Source organism: Bos mutus, chromosome 4, assembly GCF_027580195.1.
Source record: "Bos mutus isolate GX-2022 chromosome 4, NWIPB_WYAK_1.1, whole genome shotgun sequence".
In the NCBI taxonomy this organism is placed as follows: Eukaryota; Metazoa; Chordata; class Mammalia; order Artiodactyla; family Bovidae; genus Bos; species Bos mutus.
The window spans coordinates 117,969,324-117,975,338 of NC_091620.1; positions in this window are offsets into that span (position 1 = coordinate 117,969,324).

Here is a 6,015-nt window from a genome sequence, read left to right on the forward strand (position 1 = left end):
CCTACACAAGGAGCGCCTGCTTTCCGAAGCATAAACGAAGAGGCTATCTCACGCTTTGTTCATAACATTTTCTTGGGCAAATCACTGATCTTTTATTTCAAGAGAATTAGTGTGAAGTGATAGAACATTTTCTAATAGCAAGATCTATATTTTTCCTTTTCTTTCGGCTACTCAAAGCATCATCTCATTGACTGCTCAGGGGTTGGCCTGACCGTCCTCGGTATAGTGAATATTTACCACAGACACCACTGATTTCCTGCTAAAGACCCATTATCTGCAGAAAGTAAGCAGAGATCAAAAGGCTACAGAACATAAACTATCATCAAACAAAACTCCTGGCTGGGGGCAAGAACAAAACTTTCAACACTGCAAGTCAACAACATTATTTTAAATAAGAAATAATAATTTAAATAAGAAATAAAAATTTTAAATAAGAAATAATAAGAGAATTTTTTAAAAATTTTCCCCTTTTCTTGGGCTTGTCTCCTTTTTCTTGATTGTAGTTCTTATTCCATGCTGGCAAATGCTGATTATGGCCAATCCTGTAAATCCTGGGAGGTTTATATGAAGACATTTTAAGCATTATATATTTCAGTGCATTTTAAGTCATTTTGCAATTCTTGTATACACAAATGACAAATTCTGTAATTGCTTATAGTATGTGTGATACAACTTCAAAGTAGATAGACTCTGAGCCTCATGCAAGCTGATTTTTATCATTCTCTATATAAATATATACAAATAAATATCTATATGTTGAACCATCAACTAACTTTCTTTTGGATAAAACATTTGTTTTTCACTTACAATTCCTATATAGTGGGTATTTTGTAATGCATTGTTTCACTTCCACAGGCTTGACAGTTGCAGGTGGCTTCTGTTGCCCCCTGCTTCCTTCTGGAAAATGCATATTCAAAATTGTATTGGTCTCTGATAAATGAATTAATTTTGTTATGTGTATGCTGTGTTGGAATTTGCTATGTTCCTTTATATAAGGTGTTTATTGGGGTTTGAGGATCTTTTGACTGAGAATCTACGTGCTCTCGTTTTGACAGCCATTCCTGTATCATCATCATTTTTGTCAAAAAGCAATGTTGTTTCTATAAAATTTGCCTGGGAAGGGGATATGGGGAAGGTGAAGTGGTCATCATGAGTCCCTAAATTCATGCAAGAACACTTTTTGCTATGGCTAAAAAAATGTTGCTTCCTTTGATATGTATGAATTTTTCTAGCTTTGTTATTCTGTTACTTACTAATTATATTTTAATGTCTGCTAATTAAAATTAAAATTTGGTTGTTGGCTAAATATAGTATGCAAAAGATGACTACAAATTCCCAACTAAAGAAGATAATGTGTTCGGTTTTCACTAGTTAAGTGAATTATAATTTTAAATATTTCATTCTTATTTTGGGGTTTATGACTATTTTATTTGGAACCTGTTTTCTACTCTGGCAAAGAATGATAGGCAGAACTAGCATTGTGTTCCATATACACTATGGAATAGATATGGTTGAGTTAGAAATTACCTGAGTTTTCCTTCCAGAGAGATTCTTCCATTTTCATTCATAACAAACCAGAAGATCATCTCTATAAGACCAGCAGCACCAAGCCTAAGGTCCTAGACTGGAGCCTGAAGCAATGAATACCTCTGCTTTTCAAAGGTAAATGCATTGATTTTCTGCAATTCAGTTACAAGCAAGGTGATATTTTCATAATATCCTTAACATTATCTTCTGAGAAATTATGTTTCATGCTAAATCTTTTATTGACATTTTTTGTTCACTTGGCTTATTATTTCAGTCTAATGAGAAAAAAATAAAAGATTTGGTTGCACTATTTTATTAACTTAGAAATTTATTTTCTTTCAAGGTAAATGCTTAAAATGCATAAAATAACAAGATAAATATTATTTATTAAGTCTATCTGGACTTTAAAGTTTGTATACATTCAAGCATAAATAAGTATACATTTTCAAATTCAGTCAGACTGGGAAAATCCACCATGTAATTTACTTTACACAAAGTTCAGGTCATGAGATTGATCAGTTCTAAGGCAAGATGGACATGTATCTGTATCAGTGATCTTCACCATGCTCACTTGTAATAAAGAACATTATGCTGGTTGGAAAAACTCTCATTACACTCATTGCATGAGGGTACAAAATAACAGTTCTTTGTCAGTATGCTACCAAGAGTCTGACTTACTGACTTCTTTGAGCAAGAACATGGCATACAATCTATTTCTCCAAGCTGGAAATTTTAATGTGAATCTTAAATATTGGAACAAAAACTATAACAAAGAGATGTCTAGTTTTACCATATACTGTGTCCCTCTGGGACTAATTACTTGGTATGTAACTATGACTATAGAAGCAAATAAAGATTGAAAAATAAGTTATTTGACTTTCTCGACCTTGACATCCAAGGTTATATGATAAATATTTTTATAAGAATAAGTCACAAAAAGCTCAAATTGCTTACATGAATTTAAGTCAAATTCTTGAATTCTTTCTTAAAGATTTACAAACCGCTTACAAAAGAGGCAATGCAAATGAAAATGCTGGAATATAAAATAAGCAAAAATCATCTAAGGCAGGAGCTCTTAATCTGAGTTAGTAAATAAAATTAGCAGAGTCCGTGAACCCACTGAAATTATGTGCATATTTTTGCACATGTGTATTTGTTTAATGGAGATTGTCCTTCACATTCATTGATTCTGAAAGTGATTAGATTATGATTTGCTGACCTAAAAGGTTGGATACTTCTGAGCACCTTAAAGGACCTGCATGCATGTGTGCTAAGTTGCTTCAGTCATATCTGACTCTTTGTGATACAATGGACTGCCAGGCTTCTTTATCCATAGGATTCCCCAGGTAAGAATACTGGAGTGGGGTGCCATGCCCTCCTCCAGGGGATCTTCCCAACCAAGGATCGAACTCACCTCCTCTGATTTCTTCATTGCAGGCAGACTCTTTATTGCAGGGCCTACTTATTATGATTTTGAACTAGTTTACCTGAAAGTTCTTGGAAGCAGGACATGTTAAGGGAAATAGTGTATCTGTATTGGCAAAGAAAACATATATTTTTAAGTCCAGGAAATTTTTATTAAATTTATGATACACAGCATGGATGAATAGATATGGCATGATATCTGTTGAATTTTTAGGATCAATGTTAAAATCTCAAATATAACTTTACAAAATATACACAGAAGATACTATTCAAATAAGTGATTCTGGTATTGATCCTTTATAAAAGGCAAAATATTAAATTAATGGTAATTCTATGAGAAAAATAATTGGAAAGGGCAAATGCAGTCTGTCTCAGATAACAAACTGTGATGACTGCATCTGGGAATTAAGGCTGTGAAGCTACAAAATATGTAGGTACATAATTTCAAATATTAAACCCAAATAACTTTAATTTTAGAACTGCTTATTAATGAGGGAAGCAGTCTATTAAACAGGAAGTGTTGTAAACCTCAGAGTTTCAGGGATGAAGTAGATAAGATCCTTTCCTGTATCTAGAGAGAGACAATAAACATTCATAAACAAGAAATATAAGACATTGGTAAATTCTAAGAAGAAAAACTCAGTAGGTTTTTCTTAAGGAGTTTGACTAGGTGTGGTCAAGGGAGATTGCTCTGAGGAGGTGACATTTATGCAAAAGTTGAATGATGAGAGGCCAGTCAAGAGAGGATCTGAAAGAAGAGGCTTCAAAGAGAAGGAACTACTTGTGCAAAACTCCTGCTGTGAGTGAATCCAGGCTTGCAGGCTAGAGAGAGGGCTGAAGTGTGGGAAGTCAGGGGAATTCCCTGACAGGAGGTCAGAAAATCCCAGTGTGAGGTTTTATTCTGCTCTCTGGAGCCCATTTCTTTTGGGGTTAATTTTAGCTTGTAAACAAGACTTCTTTGGGAACAAAGCAGTCCTTCAAGTAGTCAGTCAAGTTATACGTGTGTATAGAAGCTGCAGGGTTATATTAAGCATGACAAAATTGAACTCAACAGTTTGATGCTAATTTAAAATTGATGATTTTGAGGAGGAAACGGAAAGATTGAAAGACGATCAGAACTGCTTTTTGTGTAGCACTAATAATAACAATAATTACAAATGTTATTTGAATTAAAGGCGTGAGTATATAAATTGAAAGTGCAGACAGATTGAAAGAAATGAGACTCACTCCTAGGCACTTGTTGGTAAAATATTGTAATTTAAAACAGTAGAGGGAAGTGGAAAATCTACATGTGCATCAAAAAAAAGAGTGATCAAAAAATTAGAAAATGGGAATTAACAATTATCTATAATACAAATCTCAGAAGACAATAGATTAAAGAGTATAATGGTGAAAATATTGTAACAAAATAACTTTATACTTAGTTAAATTGTATTTTCATTATTAAAGGAATAAAATTATTCTGAAATAGTCAAGGGTCAAAGAAAAATAGCATATATGTACTCTTCAATTCTCTAACCAAGATAGGAATCAAATATGATGTTAAAAATAAGTAGGCAAAAATAAATATAAATTTAAAAATAAATAAATATAAGCTGTCTACCATATAAGTGTCTACCATATGAAAGTGTTAAATCCAAAGAATCATTGAATATTTTATTGCATTTCACTGTATGTGAATGAAACTAAAGTTTCACAAAACAATATTTATCCTTATTTTGTGCATGCAATGAAATGCACTCTAGTATTTTCTGTGTTGTTCTGTTCCTGTTTTGTTAACACGTGCCATAAAATATTAAATTGATTCTACAAAACAAAGTTTGAAGAAAACAGTATCACAGGTGTACTTTATTCCAAAATTTGATACAAATGATGAGCTAATTAAATAACAGTAAATACTATGAAACAATAAATTGAGTTTCTGAACTCTTATTATGCTTCTTAAAAAATAAGAAGTTAGAGGTGATCCAAGGGGAAAAAAATAATAATAATGTGGCATGAATCACGTTGGGGACAGGAGAGTGATTAGGCTGTTGTGTCTGTGGTCTTCCTGTTCTGTTTTAGGTTCCTATCTTTTTCTTTTCTGGTTTATCATCATCTGAAACCCCTTCCTATATTTGAGATATCCCCCACTCCTAGTCACAACTGATGTGGTCCTCCCAGGAGATGTTTCCTTCTTCAAAGCTGAGAAGTACCTTGGAGAGTGGCATGCTAGCACATGGAAATCCACTCCCAGCCATCTCCAGAGATCAAGGGAATGATGGAGGACATGCGAGCAGTGATATTTAACCACTAGAGGAAAGGCATGTGTGGTGACCAAAACAAGAAGTGACTCCAGGAAGATAATGAGAACCATCTGACCCGATTTTGAATAGTTGGTTGATTGTGAGATCTCCAGGAAGGAACCAGAAGCACAGCCTTCTTAAGCACTTAAGTAAGTGAAGTTGCTCAGTCATGTCCGACTTTGCGACCCCATGGACTGTAGCCTACCAGGTTCCTCTGTCCATGGGATTTTCCAGCAATAGTACTGGAGTGGATTGCCATTTCCTTCTCCAGGGGATCTTCCTGACCCAGGGATCAAACCTGGATCTCCTGCATTGTAGACAGACGCTTTACTGTCTGAGCCACCAGGGAAGTTGAGCACTTACTGGAAAACAAATTGGCAGAGCACCAAGTTAAAAGTGTAGTTATTTTCTACTTTACTGTAATTAGAATAAAGGGATTTTTTTTTTTTTTTTAACATGGAAGGGATGAAAATACTCCTTTACTGGTCTTGCCTCAAAGTTACATTGATTCTCCAGGTCTGGGCCTCAGTTAGCTCCCTCACCAGCCCCTCAGATATCCTGTTGGCTGTGCTACTGTGATGGCAGCATGTTGATGAGATCTGGAGCTCAGGAAGAAACAGCACCCTGGAGGCCATAATAATATACCCTATGTAGGGCAACGATGGCTTCAAGTGTACCTTTAAACATGCAAGGAAGTACTAATCTCAATCTTCCACAAAGTATTTCAGTAAAATGGAAAAATATGGCTTGCTCTCAACTCATTTTATAAGACAAGCAT